The sequence below is a fragment of the Mastomys coucha genome, unplaced genomic scaffold (genome assembly GCF_008632895.1).
Source record: "Mastomys coucha isolate ucsf_1 unplaced genomic scaffold, UCSF_Mcou_1 pScaffold20, whole genome shotgun sequence".
NCBI lineage: Eukaryota > Metazoa > Chordata > Mammalia > Rodentia > Muridae > Mastomys > Mastomys coucha.
The window spans coordinates 38,073,483-38,090,160 of record NW_022196903.1 but is presented as its reverse complement, the minus strand read 5'-3'; the positions used below and the strand labels follow the sequence as shown (position 1 = coordinate 38,090,160).

At 38.0% G+C, this 16,678-nt stretch overlaps 1 pseudogene; it reads right to left on the bottom strand.

Annotated features, from left to right (window-relative positions):
- Positions 1 to 7,090: 7,090 nt before the first annotated feature.
- LOC116098527 lies at positions 7,091 to 7,758 on the bottom strand (annotated as a pseudogene).
- Between the last annotated feature and the right edge of the window lie 8,920 nt (positions 7,759 to 16,678).

Here is a 16,678-nt window from a genome sequence, read left to right as displayed (position 1 = left end):
CATTGAGTAAATGAATCACATTTTCTGTATCCATTATTTGGTTGGGTTGTTTGCAGTTTCTGTTTATTATGAATAAAACTTGCTATAAACATAGTAGAGAATGTGTCCTTGTGATATGGTGAAGCATGTTTTGGGTACATGCCCAGGAGGTATAGCTGGGTCTTCAGGTAGGACTATTTCCAATTTTCTGATAAACTACCATATTGGTTTCCAGAGTGACTGTACAAGTTTTCAATCCCACCAGCAATGTTGAGTGTTCCACTTTCTCCACATCCTCGATAGCATGTGCTGTCACTTGAGTTTTTATTTTTAGCTATTCTGATTGGTGTAAGGTGAAATCTCAGAGTCATTTTAATTTGCATTTTGATGACTTAAATATAAAATATTACACATTTATTTAAGCACTTCTCAGTCATTCAAAATTCCTCTATTGAGAGTTCTCTGTTCAGCTCTGTATCCCATTTTTTTTTTTGTTGCTTTTGAGACAGGGTTTCTCTGTGTAGCCCTGGCTATCTTGGAACTCACTCTGTAGACCAGGCTGGCCTCGAACTCAGAAATCCACCTGCCTCTGCCTCCCAAGTGCTGGGATTAAAGGCGTGCGCCACCACTGCCCGGCTTGTATCCCATTTTTTAATAGGACATGCATGATATGTACTCACTAATAAGTGGGCATTAGCCATAAAGTACAGGATACTCAAGATACATCCCACAGACCCAAAGAAGTTAAACAAGAAGGAAGGCCTAAGTGAGGATGACTGAATCTTACTTAGAAGAAGGAATAGAATAGTCATAGGAGGCAGAGAGGAGGTAACTGGGAGTTAGAGAGGATGGGGAGCAGAGTGGGGGGATTGGCATGGGGTGTGGGGACAGATTAGAGAGAGAGCCAGAGAGTCAGAGTGCCAGAAGAATGAAGTAAAATATGCAGCTGCTAGGGGTGAGAGGTGGGAGGAATTTCTAGGAAGATCCAGAGAACAGGTTTTTTTGGGGGGTGGGGTGGGGGCTTTCAGGAGCCAATGTGGGTGACCTTAGCTGAGATGTCTAACAGTGAGGATATGGAGTCTGTAACCAGGCAGGAATACTAGTGGAGTGATAAGGACACCAACTGAGCCTTGAAATCTTTCACCCAAAATGTGTCCTGCCCCTAAGATGTTCAGGGACAAAGATGACAGAGACAGAGGGAATGGCCAACCAATGACTGGCGCAAATTGAGACCCATACCATGGGTGAGCACCAATTCCCTGATACTATTAATGATGCTCTGTTATGCTTGCAGACAGGAGCCTAGCATAACTGTCCTCTGAAGGACAGCTGACTGAAACAAATGCTTTTACCCAAGGCCAGACATTGGACGTAGCTTGGGGACTCTTATGGAAGAGATGGGGAAAGGACAGAAGGAGATAGGAACTCCACAGGAAGACTAACAGAGTCAACAAATGTGGAGCCCTGGGAGCTTTCAGAGACTGAGCCACCAACCAAAAGAGCATATACAGGCTAGACCAAGGCCCCTGGCACATATATAGTATACCTGCAGTTCAGTCTACATGTGAGTCTCCCAACAACTGGAGTGGGTGGGAGCTGTCCCTAAAGCTATAACCTGACTGGAATCAGCAATCCAACAGGGTTGCCTTGTCTGGCCTCACTGGGAGTTGATGCACCTAATTCTTCAGAAACTTGATGTGCCAAGAAGAGGGGGTCCCCAGGGGTGCCCCAGCCTTTCAGAGGAGAGGGGAAGGTGGTATGGGGGCTGATCTGAAAAAGGGCAGCTTTTGGGACATAAAAAACAAACAAACAAACAAACAAACCAACCAACAAATAAGTAAGAAAGAGTGAGGAGTCCAAGGAGAGGCTAAAGTATTGTAGAGAGGTTTTAGAGGACCTGTTTTAAGGCAGCACCTTCTAAGGCAGGAAGCTCAAATGTAAGTCATTTCTTGTTAGTGATCATCCAACTCCTTCTGAAAGGTGGTGCAGTATGACTTGCTTCAGTGACTGACCACTCCTGGGAAGACAGGAGCAGGAGCATCTACAAGGTGGATTCCCTTATGAGTTACCATCTCTCCTAGGATGATAGAAATACATAATACTAAGAGCATTTTTATTTTTATTTTTTGTTTCTTTCTGATATTGGTCACTGTAGAAATAATAACTGTAGTTGAAGCCACACTGAACTTTATAAAGTATTGAGTTTATTACATTGTGATCCTGATCTTCTGGAGATAAAATATAAACCCAAGGGAGATTCTCACATTTTTTCCCCATCATTGTAGGTCATGGCCACCTCGGTATGCATTCATGATGAGGAAAAAATACTTTTTTTTAGGGAAACCAATCCCCCCTCTTTTTTTTTTTTACATGAAAAGTCTTAAGCACAGAGGCCACTCCATAAACATTTTATCTTCGTTTTGCATCCAGGAGAGCAACAACTAATGTAAATAAAACTCCCATGATAACCATAAGAAATCTTCACCATATAAACACCAGTCATAAATAATCATTTTAGTCAATGAGACTGAAAGTTTAAGTCAGGTCAAGTTAAACATAAAATTTCATGATGGCAAACAAATGGAAATTCAGAAAACACATCACCCAAATTACTTTTACTGCATAAGCAAGATGGGACAGCCTCTGTTTCAACAAGCTGTCACTGGGAAATATAAACACATGGAAAATGTAAACACAGGAAACAAAGCTTAACTGAAACAAATATGTTCATAAATGTTTGCATTATTTTTAACCACAGAAACAAGAAAATTGCCTCTAGGGAATTGTAGTCTGAAAATCTGTATGAACAGAGTCTAATAGAAAACATTTCTTTCTGGTCAACACATATTTGAGGATAGAAACCTGAAAAATTAAAGGATGTAATTAAATTTTACATTTGAAAATACAACAAAAAAACCAAATCTTTAAAATTCTTGAAAACACATAACACCAATAACTATTACTCAAATGTTTGAGATATTTTACTCAAAAGTATGAGAAAAATTACTCAAAAGTATGAGATATTTTTTTTATCTTGTATTGGCCTTCCCAGGAAGATGTAAACAAATATCCATTGCTCCACATAAGGCACAGATGATAGACAACAAAACAGACCCACCTGAGTCTAGCTTAATGAAGCAGTGAATTTTGGAGGGGTCCTTACAGGAGTGTGGATGCTTAGAAGGCAGCTTCATGTCTGCAAGTCTACCTCAGTATTGGTGAGGACTCATTTCTGAAGCTACATAGATGACTTGCAGGCAGCATGGGTGGATGGTAAGTCTCTTTCTATAGCAGTTGTTAATGCTTGTGTAATTCTGAAGACAGACTTTATGTATTTTCTAAGTTTCAGGACCATCTTGAGACTTGTGAGTTTTGTTTTCTTCCTGAGCTTCATATATTTAATTTACTTTCTATGTTATAAGTTCACTCATTCCAGGAGAAAGTATTTCAGTTTGAAGGAAGTAACTATTCAACTTCTGGTTAGTACTTAAACTGTTTTAGAGAATACAAATGTTGGCTGGAGAGTTGGCTCAGCTAAGAGCATTGACTGCTCTTTCAGAAGTTCCTGAGTTCCATTTCCAGCAATCACATGGTGGCTCACAACTATCTATAATGGTATCTAATGTCCTCTTCTGTTGTGTCTGAAGACAGCAACAGTGTACTCACATTCATCAAATAAATAAACAAATCTTTTAAAAAAAGAATAAAAATGTTACAAGAGTATAAGAATGGGCAAAACCAACAGTGAAGTCAGTATTAATTGAAATAAAAACATTTATATTACGGGATAGCACTATTTGCTTTTTAGTAGGCATTAAAAGCTCATTTTTTTTGTTTTAATCAGCCATCCTTCATTCAATAACTATCTTTACAGTTTTTTTTGTTTTTGTTTTTGTTTTTTGAAAATCTCTCTTTAGTTGTTTTATGTTGTGTATGTGAGTACATTGTCACTGTCTTCGGACACACCAGAAGAGGACATCAAATCCTATTGCAGATGGTTGTGAGCTACTATGTGGTTGCTGGGAGTTGAACTCAGGACCCCTGGAAGACCAGTCAGTGTTCTTAACTGCTGAGCCACCTCTCCAGCTTCTCTTTAGTTGTTAATATTCTGGATACCCATCCACTTGTGGGACAGATTGATAAATCCACTATTAGTTGATTTTTTAAAATTTCTTTATTTTAATGATTTATTTATTTTATGTATGTGATTACACCATTGCTTTCTTTAGACACACCAGATGAGTACACCAGACCCCATTTCAGATGGTTGTGAGACACCATGTGGTTGCTGGGAATTGAACTCAGCACCTCTGGAAGAGCAGTCATACCAATCTTTAACCACTGAGCCATCTCTCCAGCCCCTAAAAGCTCTTATGCTCAAAGAACTTCTAGAATTTTAGAGCAATAGATATAAAATCTAACTAAAGCCAGAGGTATGATCAGGTCTCCACATAAAACATCATCAGAGAGATTTGTAAAGTCACCTTTTCCTATTATGAGAGGAGCAACTAAGATGTGGGAGGGTGTATCTTCAAGGTAACACTTGAGGGTAGTGTTCTGGGTAGACAGTACTGATGCAGTTCTGAACTGTGTGTGCTGAGTGATTTCAGTTTCAAATGGCAGGTGTTTATTTGGAACGCATAGATCCTGGGATTAAAGGTGACAGTGTTAGAGATAGGGTTTATTTTTCTAGGCTGTTAGTGTTACTTTAACTGGCATGTAGGGCAAAGATAAGTGCTCCTCTTCACATCATGCAGCTGTGGCTGGTCATAACTACCAATGTGTTATGTTTTCCCAACAGGGATACAAAAAGAATAACGTTGAGCAACCCCTGAGGCTGTGGTGGATATGAAATTAGAATCCTGAGTTATACCAAATCAATCAGAAGCAGAGGTCAGACCTGGAGCATGTTATTGCCAACTGAAGTGGGGTTGGCTTGTGAGAAAGAGCCATTACCTAATAAGGTATGATGTTATCTAGAATCAGTTAGATGTTAGAGTTCAGTTGGGGGACAAGCAGCTGATGATCACTGGAGAACAGAATATTTGGTTTGTGGGAAATGTATTGATATTTGCACATCCAGTATTAATGTTGAAAAGTGTGAGCACAAGGATGGGGAAATAATCCAATCTTGATAGAAACTAAATATCCAAATGAAAAATACACATTTTAAAAAAATACTACTAATATTTGCCTCTGTGGTGACATCGAGAAAGACTAGAGACAAGAGAGTATATTATACCTCATGTCAGACTGAAAAATTACCTTCGGGACTGGAGGTATGGATCTGTATGTTAGGTGCTTGTTACTTCAGATCTTCAGTGCCCACATTAAAACCAGGCAAGGAAAGACACACCAATCCCAGTGTGGCAGAAGTAGAGAAAAAATGGATCCTAGGAGCTTGCTGGCTATCCAGCCTGGCCAAGGCAACGAACATCAAGTTCTGTAAAGATATCCTGCATCAAGAACTAAAGAGGAGATCAGTAAAGGAAGATACTCAAAGTTGACCTCTAACCCCCACCCCCACACACATGCATACGTGCACACAGACACTCACACATGCACATGAGTGCACATACATGCACAAGCACATACATAAATGCATGGACACAAACGTGCACACACATGTATACCTGACACATGCATATATATGTGTATGCAGGTGCATGCACTAGCAGACAAAAGAATACATGTGCATACACACTCAATGGTTTCATAGATAAATCATTGAGAAATCATCTATAATATTTGGGAACTGAATATTAGTCTCTAGTTTTTAAGTAAATTGCAGAGCCAGCTAGGTACCAACTCTATCTTGCAAAGCTTCTCATGGAGGGCAAGATGACCTTGGAGGGCAGTGACATGCATCTGGATGTAGAAAGTCGATAGAAAGATGTTGGGAAGCAATGCATAGAAATGTCTGCACACAGATATAAATCACAGTTCATCACAGTATATTGTAGAGGAATACTACACTACCCCAATAGTTTAACCTGATTTTCACTTTCAGTTTATTCAAAGAGACAATGCTCACATTTATCCTCTTACTAGCTAACAATAAGCCAGCTGAATCCCCAGTCTATAAATGAAGCTGCAATGACTTCATTGTCTATAGTCTTTAAAGAGACACTCCCTTCTTCTTCCTCCTGTAGTTCTTGTTTTAATTCAGTTCCTTCACTCAGCAAACAAGTTAACATCCTAATATGTGGCAATAGCTTGAATATACAAGTTCTTGGTCTCACAAAGCACAACTAGATGTCCTGTGTTTCCTGGACTCGGCAAGTGCAATTGCAGAAGAATGAACCAGTGTGTGATCTTCTTTCAGGATCACTATATCTGGGTATAGCTTGTTTCACTTCTAAATCTGGTGCAGTTTATGAAGTTACCTAATTACCTTAAAGATATGATTGCATGTAATTTTTTGGGCCAAAAAATGAATTAAAACACCCTATAATTCTATAATCAATCCAATTGGAATTTAGTCACATCTGATAAAGCTTTGTGTCTATGATGAAACTCATCTATATTTTTTTCCTATACCTGGAGAAGGAAGATGTGTCCTTATCATCAGGTGCAGAAAAAGAGACAATGTGAATGTTTCTGTATTTGGGTAATAACTGGAGACTAACATTAGCAGAAACTTCTGAGGCTAGTGGCTCAAACGTCATACTAACTGGGAATGAATTTCTTTGCACAGTACCCTCCTGGGAGCACCCTTGACCCCAGTGTTCTTCAACCTGTAGATCAGGGAGCTCAACATGGGTTTAAAAAAACTTTAAAACAAGAAAAGCTTGGGGTTGGAGAGATGGCTCAGTGCTTAAGAGAACTGACTGCTCTTCCAGAGGTCCTGAGTTCAAGTCCCAGCAAGCACATAGTGGCTCACAACCATCTGTAATGGGATCTGATGACCTCTCCTGGTATTTCTGAAGACATTGACAGTATATGCATATATATATATAATAAATAAATAAACAAATCTTTAAAAAAAGAAAAGAAAAAGATTCTTCTGTTGCTCTTCAGGGTCATGGAACTTGGGGCCATGCACATAATGCTGGTGCTGACAAAGAAGAGCCCAACCACATAGTGTTGGGAAGAACAGGCAGAGACTCTCCTATGACTTCATCACGAGAACAGACACCGGGACGTATCTGTTGGAGACTAGCACCAAGTACAGAGGCCCCACTAAGGTGAGCACAGAGGCAGTATAGATGATGACTTTGTTGAGTCCAGCTTGAGGGCAGACAGGGTTTCATAGGAGAATTGGTTGGTTTAAGTTGTTACACAGAAGGCCAGACTCAGGATGCAGCTCATATGAACCATGCCAAGGAGGGAGCCACATGCCCAGATGTGATAGTCAAGTAGGAAAGTCTTTCCAGTCCATGATGGAAGAATATCCGAGTGGGTGGCAGATGGCCACATACATAGGACAACACCACTAGGAGGGAACATTTTCTGTGTACAAAAGCTAAAGGAGAAATGTCTACACCATGCATCTGGCAAAGGAAATAGCCTTGGATGGATCGAGGAGGTTCATCAGCATCCAAGGCACTGTGTTGCAGGCTTAGGTCATGTCAACAATGGCCAGATGGGAGAGGAAGAAATACATGAGGTTATGGAATCTGGAGTCTCAGCAGATTATTCTAAGGATGACCTCATTCCTCAGCAAGGTGAAAGTCTAGAAGAAGAGAGAGAAATATGCAAAAGAATGCAGGGAATCTTTGAGCAAAGGCAGAATCCTAATAGGACAAATGCTGTGACCATTGTCTGACATTCCTCCATTTTTCTACGAAACAGAGATGCAGAGAACTGAGACATTAACTATTTCTAAGTAAGGTGTCAATTTTTTGACATTGTGACATCCACAATTTGACTATGTCTTTCACAAACATATTAGAGACAACTATTGTTTCCTTGTCTTAGGCATGGAATACTGTTAGTATCTGCTCTTAGGAACTTAATTAATGGAAAGTAAAAAAATTGTAAATACTTATAAAAATTACATAAGAAAAAGCAAGTAAAATAACTAGCCAGACATTCAATTTTTTAGAAGAGAACTGCATCAATGATTATTTACTTAGAACCATTGAGTGTTTATTTTAGTCATCCTGATTAGCATGAGGTAGGATCTCAGGGTCCTTTTGATTTGCATTTTCCTTATGACTAAGGATGTTGAAATTTCTCTAAGTGTTTCTCAGCCACTTGAAACTCCTCCGTAGAGCATTCTTTGTTTAGCTCTGTATCCTATTTTTTAATAGTGTTATTTGGCTCTTTGGAGTCTTAACTTATTGAGTTTTGTACATTTTGGATATTAATCCTCTATCAGATGTCAGCTTGGTAAAGAACTTTTCCCAATCTGTGGTTTGCTGTTTTGTCCTATTGACAGTGTTCTTTGACTTACAGAAGTTTTTCAATTTTATGGGATACCATTTATCAATTGTTGATCTTAGAGCATGAACCATTGGTGTTCTGTTCAAGAAATTTCCCCTGAGCCAATGTGTTCAAGGTTTTTCCCCATTTTCTCTTCTATTAGACTCAGCATATCTGGTTTTATATGGAGATCCTTGATTGACTTGGATTTGAGCTTTTTATAAGGAGATAAGATGGATCAGTTTGCATTCTTCTATGTGCCCACCACCACTTGATACAGCACAATTTGTTGAATATGTTACCTTTTCCCACTGGATGATTTGGCTTCTTTGTCAAAGATCAAGTGACCATAGGTGTGTACATTTATTTCTGTGTCTTCAATTCTCTTCTATTGTTCTACCTGGCTGTCTCTGTACTAGTACCATGCAGTTTTTATCACTATTGCTCTGTAGCAGAGCTTCATTGAGGTCAGGGGTGGTGAGTCTGCCAGTAGTTCTTTTATAGTTGAGAATGGTTTTTGTTATCCTGGGTTTTTTGTTATTCCAAATAAATTTAAGAATTGCTCTTTCTATCTCTGTAAAGAACTGAGTTGGAATTTTGATGGGGATTGCATTGAGTCTGTAGTTACTTTCAGCAAGATGGCCATTTTTACTATATTAAAATTGCCAATCCATGAGCATGGGAGATCCTTCCATCTTCTGATATCTTCTTCAATTTCCATCTTAGGAGATTTGAAGTTCTTGTTGTACAGATTTTTCACTTGTTTGGCTAGAGTCACACCAAAGTATTTTAGGTTATTTGTGGTTATTGTGAAAGGTGTTGTTTCCCTAATTTCTTTCTCAGCCTGTTTATCCTTTGTGTAGAGGAAGGCTACTGATTTGCTTGAGTTAACTTTATATCCAGCTACTTTGCTGAAGTTGTTTATCAGGTTTCAGAGTTCTCAGGTGTGATCTCCTTTCGTTGTCTAATTGCTAGGACTTCAAGTACAATATTGAATATGTAGGGAGAGAGTAGGCAGCCTTGCCTAGTCCCTGATTTTAGTGGGATTGCTTCAAGTTTCTCTCCATTTAGTTTAATGTTGACTACTGGTTTACTGTATATTTCTTTTACTATTGTGTTCTTAGATTTGGTTTGCAAGAATTTTATTGAGTATTTTTGCATCGATATTCATAAGGGAAATTGGTCTGAAGTTTTCTTTCTTTGTTAGGTCTTTTTGTTTTTTAGATATCAGAGTAATTGTGGCTTCATAGATTGGGTAGAGTATCTTCTGTTTCTACTTCTTGGAATAGTTTGAAAAGTGTTGGTATTAAGTTTTCTTTGAAGGTCTGATAAAACTCTGCACTAAACCTACCTGCTCCTGAGCTATTTTTGGCTGGGAGACTACTAAGACCTGTTTCTATTTCATTAGAGGATATGGGACTATTTAGATCATTTATCTGATCTTGATTTAACTGTGGTACCTGGTATCTGTCTAGAAAATTGTCCATTTCATCCAGGTTTTCCAGTTTTGTTGAGTATAGGCTTTTGTAGTAGTATCTCATGATTTTTTTGGATTTCCTCAGTGTCTTTTGTTTTCATTAAATTCTAAAAAGTCTTTAATTTCTTCCTTTATTTCTTCCTTAACTAAGTTTTCATTGAGTAGAGTGTTGTTAAGCTTAGTGTTGTTAAGCTTCCATGCATATGTAGGCTTTCTAGTGTTTATGTTGTAATAGAGGAGCAGCCTTAGTCCTTGGTGATCTGATGGGTTGCAAGGAATTATTTCAATCTTCTTGTATCTGTTGAGGCCTGTTTCATTACCAATTATATGGTCAGTTTTGGAGAAGGTACCATGAGATGCTCAGAAGAAGGTATATCCTTTTGTTTTAGGATAAAATGTTTCATAGATATCTGTTAAATCCATTTGTTTCATAATTTCTGCTAGTCTCACTGTGTCTTGGCTTAGTTTCTGTTTCCATGATCTGTCCATTGCAGAGAATGGGGTGTTGCAGTCTCCCACTATTATTTTGTGTGGTGCAATGTGCACTTTGGGCTTTAGTAAAGTAAATGCCCTTGCAATTTGGAGCGTAGAGGTTCAGATTTGAGAGTTCATCTTAGTAGATTTTACCTTTGATGAGTATGAAGTGTCCCTCCTTATCTTTTTTAATCACTTTAGGGTGAAAGTCAATTTTATTCTATATTAAAATGGCTACTCCAGCTTGTTTCTTGGGACCATTTGCTTGGAAAACTGTTTTCCAGCCTTTTATTCTGAGGTAGTGTCTGTCTTTGTCACCAACGTGGGTTTCCTGCATGCAATAAAACGTTGGGTCGTATTTATGTACCCAGTCTGATAGTCTATGTCTTTTTATTGGGGAATCGAATCTATTGATATTAATAAATATTAAAGAAAAGTAATTGTTGCTTCCTTTTATTTTTTTTCTAAGTTGAAATTCTATTCATGTGGCGATCTTCTTTCAGTTTGTTGAAAGATTACTTTTTCTAGAATGTAGTTTCCCTCCTTGTGTTGGAGTTTTCCATTTATTATCCTTTGAAGGGCTGGATTTTTGGAAAGATATTGTGTAAATTTGGTTTTTTTATGGATTACTATGGTTTCTCGATCTATGGTAATTTAGAGTTTTGATGGGCATAGTAGCCTGGGCTGGCATTTCTGTTCTCTTAGGGTGTGTATGACATCTGCCCAGGATCCTCTGGCTTTCATAGTCTCTGGCAAGAAGTCTGGTTTAATTCTAATAGGTCTGCCTTTAAGTGTTACTTTTCCCCTCACCGCTTTTAATATTCTTTCTTTGTTTTATCCATTTGATGTTTTTATTATTACATGATAGGAGGAATTTTTTTCTGGTCCAAACTATTTGGAGTTCTGTATGCTTCTTGTATGTTCATGGGCATCTCTTTCTTTAGGATAGGGAGGTTTTCTTCTATAATTTTGTTAAAGATATTTACTGGCCTTTTAAGTTGGGAGTCTTCGCTCTCTTCTATAACTATTATCCTTAGGTTTGGTCTTCTCATTGTTTCCTGGATTTTCTGGATGTTTTGGATTATGATCTTTATGCATTTTGTGTTTTCTTTCACTGTTGTGTCAAGGTTTTCTATGGCATTTTTTCCACCTGAGGTTCTCTCATCTATCTTTTGAATTCTGTTGGTGATGTTTGCATCTATGGCTCCTGATTAGTTTTCTATCTCCTGAGTTGTGTCTCTTTGTGATTTCTTAATTGTTTATACTTCTATTTTTTAGATCCTGGATGGTTTTGTTCGATTCCTTCACCTCTTTGGTTGTGCTTTCCTATAATTCTTCAGGGTTATTTTTATGATTCCTCTATAAGGTCTTCTACTTGTTTACTCTTGTTCTCCTGTAATTCCTTAAGGGATTTTTGTGTTTCCTTTTTAAGGGCTTGTACCTGTTTACCTGTGTTCTATATTTCTTTAAGGGAGTTATTTATGTCCTTCTTAAATCCCTCTATCAGTATCATGAGATTTGATTTTAGATCCAAATCTTGTTTTTCTGGTGTGTTGGCATTTCCAGAACTTGCTGTGTTGAGAGTACTGGGTTCTGATGATGCCAAGTAGTCTTGGTTTCTGTTAGTAAGATTCTTCTCTTGCCTTTTGCCGTCTGTTGATCTCTGGTGTTATATGTTCTTGCTGTCTCTGGCTGGAGCTTCTTCCTCCTGTGGGTTTGTAAGCCTGTGTCAGCACTCCTGGGAGTTCAGCTCTCCCATGGTAAGACCCATGCACAGAGGGCTCTGGATCAGCCATTTCTCTTGTGTGCAAATGGATGAATGAAGAACCCTGTTCCAGCTGCTCTACAGCTTCTTCGGCCTGTGTCTTCTGGCTCGTCTGTCCTTAGAAAGTCACCGGAGAGAAAATGGTAATCTCACCTGAGTCCTGGGGTCAGAGTACTCTCTGAAGACCTGCTCTACCCTGGCAGGAATGGTACACATGGAGGAGTGGAACAAGTGCAGCTCCTGGTTGTAGATAGAGGTAGAAATGACCCTGTCCCAGCTGCTCTGCTGCTTCTGCACTCCAATTTCTTTAGTAAGGCACTTAGAGGTATCATTTTTCCTCTTAGCACTGCTTTCATTGTGTCCCATAAGTTTGGATATGTTGTGTCTTCCTTTTTTGTCAAATTCTAAAAAGTCTTTAATTTCTTTCTTTATTTCTCCCATGACCAAGTTGTCATTGAATAGAAAGTTGTTCAGCTTCCATGCTTACGTGGGCTTTCTGTTGTTTTTGTTGTTATTGAAGACCAGCCTTAGTCCATGGTGATCTGATAGAATGTATGGAGTTATTTCAATCCTCTTATCTGTTAAGGATTGTTTTGTGTCTGATTACAGTTAATTTTGGAGAAGGTACCATGAAGTGCTGAGAAGAAGGTATATTCTTTTGTTTTAGAGGGAAATGTTTTGTAGATGTCTATTAAATCCATTTGGTTCATAACTTCTGTTTGTTTAACTGTTTCTCTGTTTAGTTTCTGTTTCTATGATCTGTCTATTGATGATAGTGGGGTGTTGAAATCTGCCACTATTACTGTGTGAGGTTCATTGTATGCTTTGAGCTTTAGCAATATTTCTTTTACAAATGTGGATACCCTTACATTTGGAGTATAGATGTTCAGTTGTGAGTTCATCATAGTATATTTTTCCTTAGATTAGTATGTAGTATCCTTCCTCATTTTTTTGATAATTTTTTGTTGAAAATCTATTTTAATGGATGTTATAATGGCTATTCTTGATTAGAATATAGCTTGATTCTTTGGACCATTTGCTTGGAAAAATTTTTCTAGCTTTTTACTTTGAGGTAATGTCTGTCATTATCACTGAGGTGTGTTTTCTGTATGCAGCAAAATGCTGTGTCATGATTATGTAACCAATCTCTTAGCCTGTGTCTTTTTATTGGGAAATTGTGTACATTGATGTTGAGAGATATCAAGGACCAATGATTGTTGCTTCCTCTTATTTTTATTGTTAAAGGTGGAATTATGTTTGTGTGGTTCTCTTCTTTTGAGTTTGTTGTGAGAAGATTTAATGTCTTGATTTTTGAGTGTAGTTTCCCTCCTTTTGTCACAGTTCTCCTTCTATTATTCTATGCATGGCTGGATTAGTGGAAAGATATTTTTTAAATTTGGTTTTGTCATGGAATAACTTGCTTTCTCCATCTATGGTAATTGAGCATTTTGTTGGGTATAGTAGCCTCGGCTGGCATTTATGCTCTTTTAGGATCTTTTTGACATCGGCCCAAGATCTTCCTTCTTTTAGAGTCTCTGTTGAGAAGTCTGGTGTAATTCTGATAGATTTGCCTTTATATATTACTTGACATTTTCCCCTTATAGCTTTTAGTATTCTTTCTTTTTTCTGTTCATTTAGTGTTTTGATTACTATATGACAGTAGGAATTTCTTTTGTAGTCCAATCTGTTTGGTGTTCTGTAGGTGTCTTGTATGGTTATGGGCATCCCTGTCTTTAGGTTAGAGAACTTTTCTTCCACAATTTTGTTGAGATGTTTATAGTCCCTTTTAGTTGGAAATCTTCACTCTCTTCTATACCTATTATTCTTAGGTTTGGTTTTGACATTGTTTCCCAGATTTCCTGAAAGTTTTGAGTTAGGAGCTTTTTGCTTTTTGTATTTTCTTTGACTATATGTCAATGTCTTCTATGGTGTCTTTTGTCCCTGAAATTCTCTCTTCTATCTCTTGTATTCTGTTGGTGATGCTTACATCTATGACTCTTGATTTCTTCCATAGGTTTCCCATGTCCAGAGTTGTCTCCATTTGTGTTTTCTTTAATGTTTCTCTTTACATTTTAGATCCTTTGGATGGTTTTATTTAGTTCCTTTGCCTGTTTTGTTGTGTTTTCTTGTATTTCTTTAAGGGATTCATGTGTTTCATCTTTAAGTGCTTCTACTTGTTTACCTGTGTTCTCCTGCATTTTTTTAAAGGGAGTTATTTATGTCGTTAAAGTCCTCTATCATCTTCATGAGATGGGATTTTAGATTTGAATCTTGCTTTTCAGGTGTGTTGGGGTATGCAATGTTTGCTGTTTTGACAGAACTGGGTTATGTTGTTGTGAGGTAGCATTGGTTTCTGTTGCTTATGTTCTTGTACTTGCTTTTAGCCATCTTGTCACCTCTAGTGCTAATTGGCCTTCCTGTCTCTAACTGGAGCCTGTCTCTTTTGTGATCCTGTGATCTTGTATCCTGAAATCCTGGGTGTGTTAGAGTTCCTGGGAATCTAGTTGCCTCTGGTTGTGTGCAGAATGGGTGGAGAACCAGGGACCAGGGTCCTCTCCGAGCATTAGTGCAAACTGGAGGGAACATGTGCCTCTGCCTGGGCAGGGATTCTTGCATCCCTTGGATCCTGGTGGATTTTTGCTGAGTTATACTGAGTTTTGGGGCAGAGGTTGGGAGCCTCACCTGAGGTCCTAGGTGTGTCAGAGCTTTTGGGTATCAAGCTAACTTTTGTCCAATAATATTTTGACATAATGCATTGAGCAAAGGTGTTTCCATCAATCAGTATAGGAGTTGCTTCCTGGAGTTGGAAACATGGACTTAGTTTGATCCTACCAGCAAGGTGGAATAATTGTCCTTGATATGTCTCAGACATATCAATTGTCTTGATATGACTCAGACAACTGTTTCTTTATACAGAAGTGGTTCAGCTTTTGGGAAGGCCTAAGCTCCACTAGTGCCTTCACCTTGAATTTCGTTTCTTCTTTGATTAAATGTAGTCAGAAAATGAAATGGTAGTACTTAGAATATGTTTCTTTTGCTTATTTATAACAATATTATGCATTTTTATCTGGTTATACAAATGTGTGTGTATGTGTGTGTACAAGATATGTATTATTGTTTTGAAAAATAGAAAAAACTAACATTTGTTAATTTAGCAACTGGTTCACCAAGTGATTGACAGAATCACTAACTTACCACATCTTTCTATTGGAACCCACAGAAAATAGGGCATTTTGTGTTTCATCAGCTGTATTTATAAGCTCAACAAAGTGTAAGTTCTCCAAGACTTGGAAGCTGGTAATAGCAGGTATCGATATGTAAACATTCACAGAAAAAATTTCCTGTGCACCATCTGATCAGACCATACCATCTATATTTCTTTTTGATAAAAGTGTCTAAAGGGAAAATAAGATAAAGCCTCTTTTTATTGTTAATCAATCCTTTATATTTGCAACACATAGCATATCTGAAATTCATAATACAATAATTTTCTACTCAAACAGCAGCTGGCCTCATCATGAAGAATTTTCATAATCTTTATAAGTGGTACAGTATGGTGGTGCATAATTTTAATCCCAGCATTAGGAAATCAGAGGCAGAGAGTCTCTTAGTTGGAGGCCAGCCTGATCTACAGAGTGACTTCCAAAAAGGCAGGGAAATACTCATATTCTTTACAAGTAGGCAGTGGACAATATTCATAAACTGACAATTCACTTTATCTGTCATTTGACAAATACCTTCATTGTCAAATGAGTGATAAAATAGTCTCTTCGTTAGTTGCATGCTACATCGAGGAACTTAGCTTTTTGACAATAACTTCCCCAAGAAGTTTTGTTGACATTCAATATGGTTTGGAGTGCAAACATTTATTATAACTGTTATAAGCTCAAAATAACTTAAAGTTTAGTTACTTTCTCACAAACAGTGTGAGGTATAATCCCAAGTTCATTCCATTTCCTAGTTTAACTGTCATCATTACACAGTGTAAAGTTAAAAAATGTTCCCTGAAGAAGTTAGCATGAGAGATAGAATTGCATTCTGAGAGAAAGACATTTGCAAAATCCACACACAATGGGTAGAAATAACATCCCAGAGGCAGAAACAAGACAACATAAGGAAAGATGGGACTAGAGGGTTTACAGACTTCTCAAAGGTCACTCTTGTTGGATGCAAACTCCAAATGGCAGGACAGAAAGATTTTTTCAAGTGATCAAATCAGTAAGCCCAAATATGGTCAGTTTTATGAGATATGTACAAGTAGAAAGAGTGTTAGAAAATGAAGAGAAGGAAGAGGAGGAGGAGGAGGAGAAGGAGGAGGAAAAGGAGAAGAAGATGGATATGGAGAGGGGGAACCTGAAGGTAGCACTCATCAATGTAAGCAAGATGGTTTTTAGGGATGGTAGAAAAGGAACCAGGAAACACAAGCATCCTAGCTACTTGGTGAATGGATGTCTGTGGGCTGTAGAGATGGGCGTTCTGATTATTTCCAATAATCTTACCAGTAATGAACTTTGATTCTCTGATTAGGTCTTCTTGCTGCAACTTCATGTTTTTCAACCATCAGGTAATAACTCTTTTCTTTTTTTCTTTCTTTCTCTCTTTCTTTTCTTTTCTTT